Source organism: Hemicordylus capensis, chromosome 4 (genome assembly GCF_027244095.1).
Source record: "Hemicordylus capensis ecotype Gifberg chromosome 4, rHemCap1.1.pri, whole genome shotgun sequence".
Lineage (NCBI taxonomy): Eukaryota > Metazoa > Chordata > Lepidosauria > Squamata > Cordylidae > Hemicordylus > Hemicordylus capensis.
The window spans coordinates 113,561,050-113,579,747 of record NC_069660.1 but is presented as its reverse complement, the minus strand read 5'-3'; positions in this window follow the sequence as shown (position 1 = coordinate 113,579,747).

The window sequence follows — 18,698 nt, the reverse complement described above, 5'->3', positions numbered from 1 at the left end:
GACCCAGGCAGAGCTAGAGACGCTAGATCGTAAGACCAGGAAAAGAATGACCATCAGTCATGCTCTGCACCTCCGCAGTGATGTAGATAGGCTATACCTCCCTTGCAGCTCAGGTGGAAGAGGAATGCTGCAAGTCCATCAAACAGTAGAGGAGGAGAAAAGAGGCCTTGCAGAATATATCAAGGACAGTGAAGAAGATGCACTTCAAATGGTCAATAACGCGAAACTATTCAACACCAATGAAACAAAGCAGGCCTACAAGAAAGAACAAGTCAAGAACCGAGCAGAAAAACGGAAAAAGAAGCCACTTCATGGTCAATATTTGCACAGTATAAGTGGAAAATCAAACATCACCAAGACCTGGCAACGGCTTAAGAATGGCAACTTGAAGAAAGAAACAGAGGGTTTAATACTGGCTGCGCAAGATCAGGCACTAAGAACAAATGCAATAAGAGCAAAAGTCAAAAGTCAACAACAAACAGCAAGTGCCGCCTTTGTAAAGAATCAGATGAAACAGTGGACCACCTAATCAGCTGTTGTAAAAAGATTGCACAGACTGACTACAAACAAAGGCATGACAAGGTAGCAGGGATGATACACTGGAACATCTGCAAAAAATACAAGCTACCTGTAGCCAAAGATTGCTGGGACCATAACATTGAAAGAGTGGTAGAAAATGAAGATGTAAAAATATTATGGGACTTCCGACTACAAACAGACAAACATCTGCCACACAATACACCAGATATCACTGTAGTGGAGAAGAAAGAAAAACAAGTTAAAATAATCAACATAGCAGTACCAGGGGATAGCAGAATAGAAGAAAAAGAAATAGAAAAAATCACCAAATACAAAGATCTACAAATTGAAATTGAAAGGCTGTGGCAGAAAAAGACCAAAATAATCCCAGTGGTAATTGGCGCCCTGGGTGCAGTTCCAAAAGACTGCGAAGAGCGCCTCAACACCATAGGGGTCACAGAAATCACCATCAGCCAATTACAAAAAACAACTTTACTAGGAACAGCCTATATTCTGCGACGATATCTATAACAACAGCAACAACATTGACAATAAAATTCAGCCATCCCAGGTCCTTGGGAAGGACTTGATGTCTGGATTAAACAAACCAGTCAATAACACCTGTCTGACTGTGTAAATAAATAATAATTAATGTGCAGAATTATACCATACCACACACCGTGTCTCCTCCCCTTCATCCCCTGCTCCCTCATCACACTGGTGGCTACAGTGGCAGGCTCTGGTCTTTGTCCTTGTTCACCACCTTTGATGTTTTGAAAGGCAAGGAAGTTGCAGTCCACAACAGCAGCCTCCCATAACTGTCCAAGCTCCAAATGCAAGGCATTGAAAAAGCTGGCTCCAGGAGGGCCAGCTATAATCCTCTCATACCATAATGTCCTCGATGGACTGGGATAGTAGGGGTTCAAGCAAGGTCTAGTCTTCATCCTCTGACTGACTTGATCCATGAGTTCCACACACACTGGGCACACTCTGGAGTTTCACGAAGCACACATATTGTGTCTGTGGGTGGGGGGCACGTGCTCTGTCATTCAGGCCCATGTGCTTCCTTCCGAGATTGGCAACTTCAATGGGGTTGCCTGATGCCTCAGCTGGCATTCTTGGGAAGTTTATGGTCCCCAGCTGGCATTCCTTTGCCTGTGTATGGTCCCACTACATCATATGGTGTGGACACACCTAGTAGAAGGTTGAGTTTTTTGGTGGGACAGCAGATGGCAAGACTGATTACTCCATCATGTCCATAGCCAGCACACGAAGGCTCATAGTCTGTACATTGCTGGCTGGCACCATCTTGCTGGCATGCTTTTGCTTCTCTGCTATGGGAACACTGCCATATGCCCCAGGGTGATGTCCCTGCAGTCCAGTAGCACTGGCACTAGCTGGTCATAGTGAGCCACAATCTTGCATTCCATGTTGGACATTTTGTTGTGAGTGGTAACCTCCTTGAATTTTTTTCTTGAGGAGATTGATCCACTCCATGCATTGTTTCCTGTGCAGGAGTAGCCCCTCATGGCCCTCTCCCTGGAGATCTTCCTGTCTGCCTGTTTATTCATAGGCCCACTAATTTGCCCATATCCTCTTGGAGTCATCACAGGCAGTGGTTGATGAATGGGAATTCATGGTTTAGGCCTGGTGGGAAAGTGTTGGAAATGCTGCTCCTGATGGCACCGACTCTTAACACCAGCAGTCCTATTGACCACTAGAGGGCTTTGGGGGGTAAAGAAAGCCAGTAAGGGCATTCCCTCTCTGACCATGCTTTCTCTACTCTACTTCCCCTTTGTTAGACTGTCTCAGGTTTGAGTCTCTCACCTGCAGAGAGATACTTCCTTCTTCTCCCCTCCCTCTTCCTCTATGTAGCTAGCCATGAGGCAGGATATGTCTTAATCTCTCTCTGATGGATTTCCTAAATAAACTACTTTATTTAGAACTCTAACTCCATGTTTCCAGATAATATTGATTTGCAATGCTCCCTTACTTGTACACTTCCACTGTAGCTGGGGCAGATAAAGAAATCTCCCCTCATGACCTCTCTAACAAAATGCGCCTGTGATTCCGAGGGTGATGTCTGAGAAGGCACTTGGAAAGCCATGGCTGTCCTACTCACTAAGGAGAAGATGGTGTTAGGATGTCATTGAGAGGACAAAGTGGGCATGCATTGTGGCAACAGGCTGACACAGCGACTATATAGACAGGCCAATGAGGGCCCGACCCCGAGAGCATGCCAGGGTTTGCATTGCATAATGCATAGGGGACAGTAACCACAGAACTGGCTAATTGGTGTCAGAAAGGGCACAGGGATTTCTTAACCATGTCAGGGACAATGACTAATGTTCCAGCCCAATAGCACCTGTCACCTGCTCTTTGGTGTTTTACAGGGTTGAGGACAATGACCACATATATGACCCATAAGCCTCCATCACTTGCAGTCCCATAGGTTTCAGAGGCACCAAACCCCAAAGTGTGAGAGGGATCTGAAATGACCAGTGGGGAGGGTCTGAAATGACCAGTCATAAGTTAGGTTAGGATAAGAGTGTTGATACTATCACTTTTGAAATGTTTGCTTTGCAATAGGTAAGGGGTGGGTGGGAGGAGGACAACAGTTTACAGCACTCCAACATAGAAAGTTGCTTGTGGTTTGCTATCAGCTTCTGTAGTCACCCTGCCATTCCTCACCACCCCCTAAACTCCTGGTCAATGGCTGCACCCAACACTCATTAGTATAGGAGAGTTGCTGTTGCAGTCCGCTTATGGTAGCAATAACGTCAGTCATCCCTAGGCGGAATCCCTGATGAAAACACTGATTGGCACTGGCCACCTAGAGTGTCTGTGTTACGCAACTGCTCTTTGGTGGCATTTCTGTGGGCAGAGGTGGAGTTCATGCAACAAGCCAAAAATATACCAACAGAGTTGGTTCGGACACAATGTGATGGTGATATAAAGCACAGTTAAAACAAGCCACCTACAAATTTTGGTTACAGAGAACTTTGGTTGAATTTCAGAGGTGCATTCAAACGAAAACACCAACTGGGGATGATTAAATTCAACCAAGCTTCCACATTGCATCTGAGTGCATCCTGAAACTTGTAGTTCTTGAGTCATATGCTATAGGATAAAGTTGGGGCATATGGCAGGAAACTGCAGACAAGCCGAGGATCTACTTCATTATCTGTCTTATGGAATACAAACTTTTATGAGACTTCTTCTTTGGAACAGGGTTACTTTCACTCTCACAAACAACCACCTTCTGAAGGAATTAAGGTACAGTGTCGGTTATAAATAAATATGAATAATTAATTTGTTCATATTGATTTATAAATATTCTTATTTAGCAGTATATTATTTCTTTCCATTGTCTTTGAATTTATTTCTGTGTCGGTCTCTGGAGTGTGGAATCTATGACTGATTGTAGTTGTTGTCTGCTGAGGTAACAGCACTCACCATATGCTCAGAATCACATATTACCCAATTCTTCTTAAACACTGCTATAACACTAATCCTAAGCTTTAGCTGTTGCCACCAGCTTTACGCAGGTAGTTCAATGAGGCATGGAGGATATAGCCAAATTGTGTTTCCATAGTTAGGATTTTGTAGGCCAGTACAATATCTCAGCTGGATTTCATGGCACGAACATCACGGGTCATCAAATCTAAACACTTTTGGAGCTCAGTTGGAGCTGCTACACCCAACACTATCCCAACAAGCCAAAGGTTCTTGGCTGAATCTGAATCTGACTGAATCTCTAGTCTTAACTCACAGGCAGAACATTATATCACCACAGCTCTAAACATGGGACTATAAACACCACATTTGGAGAGGTCAAACAGTATGAAAAGGGCACTTCACTGGGAAGTGGAAACTTTAGTTCATGGCAAGGGAATTAATGTGGGTAGGGGGAATTAACTTTATACATTAAAAAAAATGCACTGCTCCCATTTCTTCTCCATACTTTCTGGTATTCAGAGGAATGCTACCTCAACTGTTTAGATCTTTGCAAAACAAAGTAGAGTGAGAAATGCAGAATGGTGGGAAAGCTCCTGTACTTTTAGTAGTAGAGAAGGGATTTTGGCATGCTTGAACCTTTTCAAGCAGGACTTTGAAATACTACAACTTCTGAAATGGTCTCCTCAACACCACTATTAAAAGTAAAGAAGTCCTGTCTTTCTTTGCATCTGTCCACAGAGCCTGTGAAGGCCCATACCACTTGAAGGGCAGTGCAGTAAATCTGGAGCAGGTTGTTAGGCAGAAGGAAGGTTAAAAGGAGACATATTGCAATTGTGTTTTTCTCATTTTTTGATGTGTTTCTTGATGTAAAAAAATTATGTATTGCACTCTTCTTTCTCTCAAGAAACTCAAACCAGTTTTAGGGCTGTACACGAACCTAGGTGCACAAATCACAGTTCGTGCACAGGTTCAGGGCCACAGGGAGGGGAGCAGTGAGCGGGATCTTTAAAAAAAAAGAAAAAGAGGAGAGCAGGTCTTTACCTGCTCTCCACCATCACATGCAGCTTCCTGCTCTGCTGGTGCTGCCCCCAAGAATCCACATGCAGCACTGGCACACACATGTTGCACATCCCTAACCAGTTTTAACTAGTTTACGTACACCTTCCAGGCAGTTCCCATCCAGGAACTAGAACCTGCTAACAATATAATAACTCCACATGTTCTTCCTGTAGCTGTGAAGCTTTAGTTTAGCAGTTTAGACAATTCATGGAGGACAAGTCAATCAAGGGCTACTAGTCTGGTGGCCTGCAACTGGTATTTAGAGGCATCTTGCCTCTGAGGACCAACCTCAGAGGCAAGATACCACTAAAGACCAGTTGCAACAACAAGAGAGAGGGCATGCCCTTACCCCTTGCCTGTGGGTTTCTCAGAGGCACCTGGTGAGCCACTGTGTGAAATAAGATGCTGGACTAGATAGTCCTTTGGCCTGTTTCAGCAGTAATGTTCTAATGTTCTTAAGTTTCCACCACAAGTCAGATAGGTGAAAACAAATAATCCCTACTTGGCCCTGTCATCGGCAACCAGCTGTCCCCCACTAGTCAGGGTGGGCAGTGTAGAATCAAGAGGAAAGAGTTGTGGCTCACAAAGACAAGACAATGGAATAGAATCAAGAATATTAATGGTTTAATGAAATAGATATTATTTGCAGAGATACAAGTGCAGACTGCTTTCAATGCTCTTGCTACTGGTTATCAGGGATGTGCGAATGTGTTCAAGATCGAACTGATTTGGTATGACTGTTAGGGGTCAAACTGAACCACCCCCTGTTCAGTCTGACCCTGGACCACCCCCACCAACCCTGCAATGGTTCACAAGTTGTTGGGGTTTTTTCAAAAAAAAATTAATGTGTGTAAAACTCACGCCCTCCAGGGGGGTTGTCCGAGGCTGCTGGGGGGGGGGTTCACAGAGGTCCCCCTCCCCCCACTGGCCTCCCTTAGTCCAGAAATCAACCATTTTTTGGCCACTTTTCAGTCTTTCCCCCCGACATGGTAGCCATTATGGAGACCACCTGTACAATGGGCCTCCACATGGCCTGGCATGACCCAAAATTAAAAAATGGGAGGGAAGCTCATAACGCCCCCAGAACAGACCAGGGGAGGGTTCGAGGGGGTGCCGTACTGAAAGGGCCTGGTTCCGGTCCAGTTCGGACTTGAAACAGACTAGCCTGTAGCCAGTTCCGTGGACACCCCACTGGTTGTTTGTTAACCCCACCTCTACTCCAGGACTGGACTAAACGTAACTAAAGCACCATTCAAAAGCTGATCTGGATCAAGGAATGGGTTAAGCAAAAACACCACAGGCAGGTGGGTACCAAGCTGCATAAAGGACTGTTAAGAGGCAAGCAGGGACAGCCTTATAAGGCAGCCACCATGCCTGCCCACCATTGGGCATATAAACATGTGCAAAACAGGTGGACTTCTCAGGGCTGGGAACACCCCTCCCCACTGAACATACTTTGCATGCTGGGGGAATTGTAATACAGTGTACACAGCTACATAACTCCTGGAGAAAACTATAGTTTCCCCCCTATACTTTGAATTTTTTTTTGTTTCAGAAATGTGCAAAGGAAAACAAGATACAAAAACCAGAGCTACAACTGAGTGCAAAACACACATACTGAGCCAGAGTAAAGTACAGCTTGAGGTAATACCCAAATGAATACAGGCATTCAAACTCCAGAGGCATGTGATATACCGGTTCATGTTACCTTTGGTGTAGAGTTTGCTGACTAGCTGCAGATGCCCCAAGATGAAATCAATGGTTTCTAAAACATACGGATTAAAGCATCACAATGCTTCATTTTGGCCTCAGTGTATTTATGTTTTTAGCATGCTATATCAAAGTGAAGACTATTTTACCTTCAGTTACTGATGAAGCTTTCAGGTTGCTACTCACTAGCAGCCCCAGGTGTCACTTATTTTAAAGCACACTTCTTGTTTCACACACACAGCTGCTTTCATTCTTTGTATTAAGGACCTCCATTTCCTAGCATTGTACTAACTCAGCCTGCTCTATTGAATTGCAATCACACACCCTTGTCCATTGTATTAGGTTAGCACCTCCTTGGCTATAATAAGTTGGGGGGGCTCACTTTATCAAATGGAACTTTTCAGCAACTTATTAAAAGAACCCCTGTGGTATTACAAAATGCAGGTTTGCTGTCATCTAGCTAAAAGATCTTTTTAGAAACCCTTCGTCTTTATGTGTGTAAAAGCAATTTCTCTACTTAAACTCTTTGATTCCACCCTGAATGAATCAAGTGTTTCAAAAAAAATTCTGAGGTGTCCCAAAGGCTCACTTCTGTAGTGCAGAATGTAAAAGAGAATGAAGCTTTCATATAGCTCTCCTTCAATGAGCTGATAGAAAATGATCTTTCATTACTTACTGCCAGATTTTTGAGAAATTGAATAAAATCAGATGAGAAAAAGTAGGATTCTTCTTTATTGATAACGGTTAAGATAGGAGAGGCCCTCCAGAGAAGCCTGTCTCCAAAACAGTATGGTTTATAAAGAGGTGAATACTGTTGCAAAAAAGTTCTCAGTTAATGAGGAAAGGAGAGCAGAGTACTAACATACTTTCCCATGTAAATCAGATACCCATCTGGTATCTATCTTGTTACCATGGAAAATATTAAAATGATATGCACCTTTCTTAACACTACAACCAAGTCAGTCTTGGGAAGACTGGTCTACTGATACAATAGAACTCTGCTCTTTGCAAAGCATTATCAAAGATAGTCTTCAGAAAAAGCATCCCATTGTAAATTGTTACAATTTATATTTGGGAAAGATGACAGTGCCATCCATGTCTAATATTCCTCATATTTAGCCCTCACCCAACCCTCATTCAAGATGGAGAATTATGGATCTGTTTAAGAAAAGAAAAAAGAAAAAAAGTTTGCTCAGTTGTGTGGTTGCTATCACTCCCTTTGACTATGCTTTTGCTCTATCGAGGCATAATTGGCTCAAATCAGGGAAAATATGCACGCAACAATAAAAACTTAGTGGGGGGAGGTAGTTCGTGTGGATAAAGGCAGGCTAGAGTTAAATGGATGAACATAGATAAGACCAGATTTCTTCAAAAACAAAGAATAAGTGCACACAAGTAAAGTGGTAGTTGGCTATCTCCCAGAGGACCAAAGACAGAGATCCCTACTAAAAGCTCTACTTAAGCAGAGCATTGAATTCCAATGAATGCAGGCTTGAGAGGATCCTAGCTAGGGCTGTGCACAAAACAATTTTTCCCAGTTTGGTTCCGGTTTGAACTGGACTTGAACCAGGGGCTCCAATTCAAGTACTGGTTCCATTGAACTGGCCAACAATTTGGCTTGCATTTGAACCGGGGTTGAACCGGTTCTAGTCGTTCACCCATAGGGAATAAGGGAATTTGAATTGGCCCACTATTCCCTATGGGTAGCACCTAGAGACACCAAAATGAGTTGCGTGGTACATCATGATGAATGTTACCTACCACCCAACCCGAAAGGTAATCAGGCAATCTGGCTATATTTAATGAGTTTTTTAATTTTTCAGGGTCATCAACCCTTGACTTATTGACCCTGAAAGAAATTCAAAAATTCATTTAAATTTGCTTTGTAGGTTGGGTGGTAAGCAGCACCCATTATGGTGTGCCACCGAACCCATTTTGATGTCCCAAGGCACTACCTATAGGGAATAATGGGCTTGTTCAAATTCCCATTATTCCCTAAGGGCAAACCAAACAGCACTGCAAATTCATGTACATTAATTTTTTTTTAAAGGGATTCTCCCACAGAACATGGAAAAAAAGCAGACCAATAAAGAATTACTGACCCAGATTCTGTGCCAGCCAAAGTGCCCTGCCCAATGCTCAATGATGCATAATTGCTAGTGCAACAAGTTGCTTCCAGAGTGGACACACACAATTATTCCATAGCAACAGCAGCAGCGTGTGGCACCCTTTTGACTCAAGGAGGGAACTTGGATCCTTCTGCTCTTCCCAGTGGCTCCATCCCCTAAGGGGAATAACATACAGTGCTCACACATCTATTTATTATTTATAGAATTTTATTTATTGAATTTATTTCTTTATTGAATTTTTATACCGCCCCTCCCAATCTGGCTCAGGGTGGTTTACAAACAAAACAAAAACAGTTAAAATCAGTCAACAATAAAAACAAAAAAATTTAAAATACCATAAAACAATCAGTTAAAAAACAATTTTAAAACCCTAAAAAAAAAAAAACACCCAAAAAACAGTACATTAAAAACTGTACAACAATTTTAAAACCCTGGAAGGCTAGGCCAAACAGCTAAGTCTTAAGGGCTCTCCTGAAGGTCAATAAAGAGTACACATTACGGATTTCTACAGGGAGCGCATTCCACAGCCCAGGAGCGGCTACAGAGAAGGCCCGCCTCTGAGTCACCACCAGACAAACCGATGGTAACTGGTGACAGACCTCCTCAGATGACCTTAACGTGCAGTGGGGATCATACAGAAGGTGCTCTCTGAGGTAACCAGGACCTAAGCCATTTAGGGCTTTAAAGGTAATAACCAGCACTTTGTATTTTGCCCAGAAACATATCAGCAGCCTGTGTAACTGTTTCAAAACTGGCATAATATGGTCTCTCCGAGTTGCCCCAGAGACCAATCTGGCTGCCACATTTTGAACTAACTGAAGTTTCTGAACTATGAACAAAGGCAGCCCCACATAGAGCACATTGCAGTAGTTGAGCCTGGAGGTTACCAGCTGGTGCACCACTGTTTTGAGGTCATCCTCTTCAAGGAGTGGATGCAGCTGTCGAATCAGCCGAAGCTGATAGAAAGCACTCCTGGCCATGGCCTCCACCTGAGATACCAGGGTGAAGCCTGGGCCCAGTAGTACTCCCAAGCTGCATACCTGCTCCTTCTGGGGGAGTGTAACCCCATCCAGCACAGGAAGATCTAACTCACCCCTCAGATTCTGAGCCCCCACAATGAGCACCTCCGTCTTGCTTGGATTCAGCTTCAATTTGTTATCCCTCATCCAGCCCATTACTGCCTGTAGGCAGGCATTTAAAGAGTGAGTGCCATTTCCTGAAGATGAAAAGGAGAAGTAGATTTGGGTGTCATCAGCATACTGATAACACCCAGCACCAAAACTCCTGATGACCTCACTCAGCGGTTTCATGTAGATATTAAAAAGCATTGGTGACAGAATGGAGCCATGGGGGATTCCATATAACATATCCTGTTTTGAGGAGCAACTGTCACCAAGCTCCACCATCTGGAATCTACCTGAGAGATAGGAGCGGAACCATTGCAAAGCAGTGCCTCCTATCCCCAACTCCCCCAGGTGACCCAGAAGGATACTATGGACGATAGTATCAAAGGCCACTGAAAGATCCAAGAGAATCAACAGAGTCACGCTCCCTCTGTCAATTCCCTGATAAAGGTCATCCATCAGGCTGACCAAGGCTGACTCAACCCCGTAGCCCCTTCTAAAGCCAGTTTGAAATAGGTCTAGATAATCAGTTTCCTCCAAAACCACCTGGAGTTGGTCAGCCACCACCCTCTCAATCACCTTGCCCAACCAAGGGAGATAAGAGATTGGCTTATAACTATCCATTGCTGAGGGATCCAAGGAAGGCTTCTTAAGAAGAGGTCTAACTATTGCCTCCTTCAAACATGGAGGCACCCTACCCTCCCTCAGTGATGCATTAACTAGGCCCCCTCCAACAATCTCCCTGCTAGATCAAAGTAGACAAGGCAAGGGCAAGGGTCCAGAGAACAAGTGCACTGCCTAAGCTGCTTGTCCACATTCTCAGGAGTCACAGATTGTAAGAGGGATCACTGGACACCTCCATCACAGACCCTGCAGAAATAGTGGAGTCCAAATCGGCCTGAATACAGGAGATTTTGTCCGCAAAGAACCCACCAGAAGTGTCACAGTGCAGCACCTCCAGGTACTGATTTAAAGCAGAAGGAACAGAAATTATACTCCTCACAACCCAGGATAGCTCCGCTGGACATGAACCTGCGGAGGCAATGTGCACTGACCAAAATCCCATTTTTACCGCACGCACCACCACCACATAAACCTTCAAATGGGTCCCATGCTGCATCCTGTCAGATTTGAGTCAAGTTCTCCTCAACTTGCGTTCCAGTTGCCTACCCGGACGCTTCAGCCCTCGCAACTCCTCAGTATAGCAGGGGGCCATTTTTGAAGCAGGTCTAGAGGGATGCTTAGGAGCAATCGTGTCTTTTTTAAAAAAATAGAATTTTAATTTTCAAAATAAAAAGTAGATAAAGGAGAGATACCACAATAGTGTTAGAAAATATCAAGCAATACACATTTTTAAAAAGGAAAAGAAACAACAACCTCTTCCCACACTTTTCACCGCCCATAGTTTGAGAACTAAACAAACAACCTAACATTTCATAATTACAGATATGATAAAAAGCCAGTTCTATTGAGTAAAAAAGAATCATTTCTATAAAAATCATTCATTTTTATTTTTAAAAAAACAATTTCTTTAAAAATGCCAAGTTAACGAATGGAATAACATCCTTTTCTGCAATGTTTTATGCCATTTTTACCTTGTGTACACAAAAGAACATAAAACTGAATAAAAAAACAACCTAACATTCCATAATTACAGATAAGAATGATAAAGAACCAGCAACCAGTTCTATTGAGTAAAAAAAGAGTCATTTCTATTAAAAAAAAGTCAAGTTAACAAATGGCAAAACACCCCTTTCTGCAGTATTTTATGCCGTTTAGGGAGCAATCGTGTCTACTGCACTGGTGAGTTCCTTATTCCAGGTTCCCACCAGGGCATTGACAGAATCACTGGCCGCACCAACTTCAAAACCCTCCAAGACCTTTTGGAAACCTACTGGATCGAGCAGCCTTTTTGGGCGGACCATCCTAATAGGTCCATCACCCTTGCAGGGGTGGATTGTGGCCGTGATACCAACCTTAACCAGGTAGTGGTCCGTCCATGACAATGGGGAAACCACCGGATCCCCCACCCATGGAACACTCCCTGATCCAAACAGAAGACCAAATAGAGTGTGTGGCTGGCAACATGAGTTGGTTCAGAAACTAATTGGGATAGGCCCATAGTTGCCATGGCCGCTATGAACTCTTGAGCCGCACTAGACAAGCCAGACGCACCAGACGCACCAGCCCCAAAGTGGATATTGAAGTCCCCCCACACCAAAAGCCTGGGAGACTCCAACACCAACTCCGCAACCAGCTCCATCAGCTCAGTTAGGGAGTCAGTTGGGCAGCGGGGTGAATGGTACACCAACAGAATCCCCAATCTATCCCTAGTTCCCAGCCACAAAAATACACACTCAATATAAGTCAACTGTCCTACAGGGGCCCTGGTAAGGGAGATGGTATTCTTGTGGATCACAGCCACTCGACCCCCACCTATCCACCCACTTCTCCTAACCTGCTCCACAACAGAATAACCTGGAGGAAGAAGCTGAGCCCAAAAGAGACCACTCGCCTCCCCCAACCAGGTCTCAGATATGCCTGCCAGGTTAGCTCCCTCATCCATGATCAAATCATGGACATCTAGTCTCCCATCCATATGCAACCAGGGCACACCCTGCTTAACTAAGGGGACAAATCATGCTTGCTACCACAAGACCAGATTTTCTATCTAGTCCCAGCCTCCTGCTACCACAAGACCAGGTCTCCCACCTAGTCCATCTTCCTGCTTCACACTGTGGCCCACAATGCAAAGTTGGACCAGCAGATCAGAGCAGTGTGTGTGTGTGTGTGTGTGTGTGTGTGTGTGTTTTCACACTGAGACTGAGAAAAGAAAACCACATGATAACTCTTCTTTCTTCTCTTTGTGTGTGAAGTAAGTTGGGCCCTGGCTGAAAGTAGGGTTGGGCCCTGGCTGAAAGCTTGCAGGCTGACACACACCAGGGAACCAGTCTAGATTCATCATGGGACAATGCCTGCATGTGTGCATGTGTGTTTGTTTGGCTGTGCTGCAGGAAAGCTAACAACAACAAAACAACCAACAACCAACCAACCAAAGTAACCAACACAAAAACCAGCTAGCAAGCCCAAAAGCATTCTGACTGCTGAACCACAGCCTCAGATGGGAGCTGGCCCTGTGCCAGTCCATCCACACAAGCCTGGCAGTGCCAACACAAGCCAGCCAGAGCCAGCAAGCCAAAACAACAACAATGATGCTCTACCATTGCTTGAGAGAGTGCTGGCCCTGGGCACTAATCCATCATCACGAGCCGGTGGGGTGTGTGTGGGGTGTGTGTGTGTGTGTGTGTGTGTGTGTGTGTGTGTGTGTGTAGCACTAATGGGCAGACTGTGACTCATTTGGGGTTGTCCAGGGTGAACTGGGATTGAAGCTCCTGGGGGTGACCATGAGTCACTCACCCTCCACATCCAGCTTGGGATAGTCTAGCTGGGAGAGGCTGGCCTTCAGGAAGACCAGTTGTTCCACCAAGCCAGCATCCAAATGCAAGTGGTAGGGCATCATCACGTTTCCAGCCATGGAGAACACCCTTTTACTCTGGACACTGGTTGGGGGGCAGGAGATGAGCCGTCCAGCAATCTCTGCCAAGCCTGGCCAGACTTGACGACGCATTGCCCCAATCAGGGTGATAGAGTACCTCCCTGCTGCCCCGTTGCCCCTGTTGTCCGGATACAACAGGAAGTATCTGCTGCGCCACAGATACTTCCTGTTGTATCTGGACAACAGGGGCAACGGGGCAACGGGGCATCAGGGAGGTACTCTATCACCCTGATTAACTTCGGAATAAAGGAGCGCCGGCAGGGTAAGAGTGGAGGCAGTGGTAAGTGCACCCTTCCCCACTCTTAAAGCAGCACCTCCAGCACCATTGAACCGGTGGAACTGGCGGCCTTTCGGACCGGTTCTGTGGTGCCCATTTTTTCCAGATCTGGGCCCTCCATAGAGCAGGAAAGCTGAATCAATGTTAATACTCTTGTCAGGCCAGGTATTCTCGACCTTTTATTTATGGCCATTCTTAGCCCTTGGTGAGTCATGCTTTTCTCTGGGCACTTGGAAGGCCAGATCATGCTGATCACATTCCATGCTCAGAGGCCAATCACAGCTACAATGTGGCCTGTATAGAAAGAAAATTTAAGAAATCACTGCAGCTTAGAAATTTTTACATTGTACGTAAAATAGAAAAATGTAAAAATTTTACTATCCTTGCAACTTCCTCAGTTTGCTCAGTAGCTGTATTCCAACATAATAGCAATTCAAATGTTGTCCCTCCCTCCTCTTGTGCAGATTAGTTTATAATGAACTAACACCAGTTTGTGACAAAACATAGCTTACGATTTTTAGAATTTTGGTTTGCAGACAATTACAAACCATAATTTGCCCATTCACATGACATTTGCCACAAATTCCAATCTAAAACAATCTCTGTAACACAGAAGGGGAAAAGAGATTGAGTAGCCCAAGAATCATGCCTGTTAATTTTTGCAACACCAAACAATGGCATGGTATTGCATATGTACTATGTATTTACAGTATCTTCATCTTATTTCTTCCTCTGTCATCAGGTGTCTATCCTGCTGCAGGGCAGCTACTGCAGGTGAGCTGGGGGCGGGGTTCAGAAAATTAGCCACCACTGCAGTGCTTTTTCACCATTTCCATGCTGCCCAGGTTGCCTTTCTCTCCCTCTGCACTCTGAGCTGCACTGGCTGCCATTCACTCGGCTGGGGACAGAAATCCTCAGCCGTGCAACTGAAATCTCCAGTCACAAGATTGGGAATTTCTGTCCTCAACCAGGTGAATGACAGTCCATGCAGCTTGTTGTGGGGCAAGCACAGAGGAAGAGAGAGGCAGCCTGGGTGGGGCAGGAAGGATGAATGAGCAGTGCACCTGCGGGTCACTTTCTGACACCCCCGTTGTTATGACCCATAATTTATTCTCTATATCAGAACCAAGGATCCAAGGATCAACAACTGACTTTGTGTCCAATTCAAGCCTCACTACCAGGAACTCGCTGGTAACAGTCATGCGGAACTCTTAGTGAGCTGCTGACTCAGAGAATTGTCTACCCAAAGGGTGCATTGTTAGAATGGTAAATGTTTGGCTGGTCTTCGCCTAAGGAATACATCCTGTTGTTGTCTTAATATATACCTTATATTGATCCTTCCTGGCTGGTTTATATTAGGCTACATTCTAGATTGAATTATGCCTCTCACATATGTTATTGAAACTGCTTTCTTCATTGTGCTTAGTTTGCAACACAATAGGTAAAGCTGGCAACCAATTGTTTTAGGCCAGAGGCGGATTAACGTAGTAGCAAATGCAGCATTTGCTACGGGCCCCGCTTTTTTGAGGGCCCCGCATGCCCGGCTTCCAACTGGGAATTAAAGTTAAAACTTTACCTGTTTTATTTGGTCCATGTTAGATAAAATATCCCTTTCCTGCTAAATGTGCCTTTTAAGAGAAGGCCCAGCACAGCATCTGTGCAGTGGCTGTTGCTGGTGCCTACCAAATTTTTCTTTTTAGAGTGTGAGCCCTTTGGAGACAGAGAAGCATCTATCCGCTCTTTATTTTTCTGTGTAAACCACTTTGAGAATTTTGATTGAAAAACGGTATATAAATGTTCACTGTTGTTGTAGTAAGTGTGAGTTTGTGGCTTGGTCTCCCATACTCCAAAATATAGCAAATGAAAAGAATTGAATTACTTTAGTATGCAAGTAAATAATTTACGTTTTAATATTTATGTGCATTTAAAAAAAAAATTAGGGCCCCTTTATACCAAATGCTACAGGCCCCGCACTGGCTTAATCCGGCCCTGTTTTAGGCTGCTATCTCCTGAACCATACATGTCCCTTTCTCCTTCTCCCAGACCCTAATCAAGAAAGGAGCTGATAAGGACTATAGCTGCTGTTTGCAGAGTTTGGCTATTCACCTCCTGAGATGTTTGCAGCAAAGGACAAAGAGACAGTTCCTTCCTAATAAGACTTATTAGGTGGTTTTGCTTTGAAATAAAGATGTGCTTTTTCACGAGAATTGGGTGTTTGTAGTTTAGCTATTAACACACGGCAAACAGGCACCTCTTAACGTGGTGATTCTCTTTATTTAGCAGGGGGAGAGTAACTGGCCCTATCCATCCTCAGCACAATACCTCTAGTGACTGTTGCTGGTGTCTATCTTATGTTTCTTTTTAGATTGTGAGACCTTTGGGGACAGGATTCCATCTTCTTTGTTTTTTTCTCTGTGTAAAATGGCCTGAGCCATTTTTGGAAGGGCGGTATACAAATCAAATAAATAATAAATAATAATAATATGGAGAGTCATGATGGATGTTACATTACACCAAAGACTTTATGATCAAATGAGTATAAAGACAGGGGGGGCAGTAGGCATGAATTCAGTAATCATTTGCTCAAACCCACTAACTCTGTGAGGCTATCCAGCCAAACAGAACTCCCCCCAGACATGGCTTGCTAGCAATCCCTTCTGTGTAGCAGAGAATTGAAGCAAGTTGTGATCTACATTCAGTTCCAAAAGAGGATCTCCAAGACACATCATCTGCCTGCCTAAGTTCTAGAATTGATAAAGATGGTCTCTGTAGCCTCTCCAAGCTCCTTGATCTCCGACCATCTGCCCTCTCCCTCCTCTCTCCTGACAGTCCAGCCTGCCTGAGCTTCCATCCCCCTTGCTGCCTCCTCCCTCCCTAAGACTTCTCTATGTCTCTGTCTCTTCCCTTCCCCCTAGACATTCTAGATTGTCTAGAATGTTATTGGTTGCTAGCTGTAATACTGATTTTACATGCATTGCATTCAAACACATAAGATTGCTTTTGATCTGTCATCCCCGTACTAGAATCAAGTGACCAAAGGGTGGCAGTGCAGCCAAGCTCCTTTTCACTCCAGTGTAGCTCCTGTGCAAATGCAGAACATAAAAGTGACTTTGGGGCACATCTTCAGCAGCCAACCCTGTCCTGGTGGCAGAGGATCAGGCTCAAGTCTCTTCGAAGGCTCAAATCTCATAAACAAAGAGGCTTCCAATCGTAACAGTTCAAAGTTTCCATGGGCTGCTCACCAACTATGTTGTACCCACTATTTGCCACTCCAAACTGCTTAAGTACAATTAGAGATGGAGCCGGGTCCAGTCTTATATGGGTTGCTGTACAATGTATTATGGCAATTATCATTATCCATGTGTTAAAATTGGTTTATTCTTTCCACTTCTTTGAATGAGAACACTCTTGCAACAGCATGGATCATTACCATGTCTTCCCATTTGTTACAACTGCTTGTTTCATTTATACCATTGTAATTTTACTTGAAAGAGCTGTGAGGAGAAACATGAATATATTACCTCTGAATTTTAAATAGACGATAGGCCCATTTACACGTTATGTTCAACACTCATACGAGTGTGCAGTGTTCAGAGATACAGATCTCTACACAGATACAGTCGTTCCTATGTTATGTTGGATGCAGGTACAGAATTGCACTTCCTATCTGTACCATAAATTTGAAGGTCCTGTATCCAGGTTCACTTTAAAAATAAACACAGGTACAGTCATTCACACAAACATCTGTACACGTTTACAGCATGTTGTCTGAACTGGGCTTATGATATGGCAATTAAATTTAGCATTCACGTGTCAAACATTGTCAAATCCCATAGTTCTCAACTCCAGATTGTATCTGGTAACGAATAGAGATGTGCAGAGAACCAGGCAGGTGAGGCTTGAAGGTGTGTGTGGGGGGAGGGTACACTCACCCCTCTCTCAGCTTTTCCCCTGCCAGTGCTCCATTTTTCTAAAGTCCATTGGGTAGCATGGCAGCATACCTCCCTGCCGCCCCATTGCTGCCTTTACCAGAAGTAACCGTAAGTATCCGACGTGCCTGCACATGCTGGGCACAGGTGTGTTCATGCAGTGGGCATGACTTCTTTGGAAAAACAGAGAGCCGACGGGGGGGGGGGAATAGAGAGAGGGGTAAGTGCAGCTCCCCCCCCCTTAAAGCAGTACAGGTCCCGCCTTCAAACTGGCAGAACTCCACCTCCATTAAAACCGGTTCAGAGGCCCATAAAGGGCCTCCGAACTGGTTCCATGCACATCCCTAGTAACTCAGTAATCCTGTTCTTTCCCCCTGCCCCTTTTGGTAGAAGGAAGACTTCTATCTTTGAAAGGCTACTCTCTAGAATGTGAACTCTAGGGGGGAAAGGGATGAAAGCTATCCTTTGTCTTGAAACTAATAGACTGTTTTTGTTATTTATAACTATTTTATAACCAGGATGGATTTCACTGCAGCCATCTTTATTTAAGATTCTAAGATGGAAGAATTTTTTCCATTCTGCTACCAAGTGTACTGTAGAGAACCATACACTTTTTAAAGCCTCTTAACTACTAGCCTGCAAATATATGGATTGTTTTATTTGGTGAGTGCTTTGTGAGGCTTGATCTGATAGCCTATTCACTTCTCTTTGTTTCTCCTTCTCTCTGTAGCTCTTCCTCATTTCCCAAGTGACTACTCTGGCTTTTCAAACTGTACTTTAACACAAATATCTTTTTCCAAGCTTCATTAACATACAGCGTTTGTTACCCTTTCTTCAGATGCTAAGTAGCAGCACATGCTCTACCATAACTTCCTTTTATCTCTTTCCCATAGCTGAATGGGAATTTATAGATGGAGCTGCTGATGCGCTTTTATG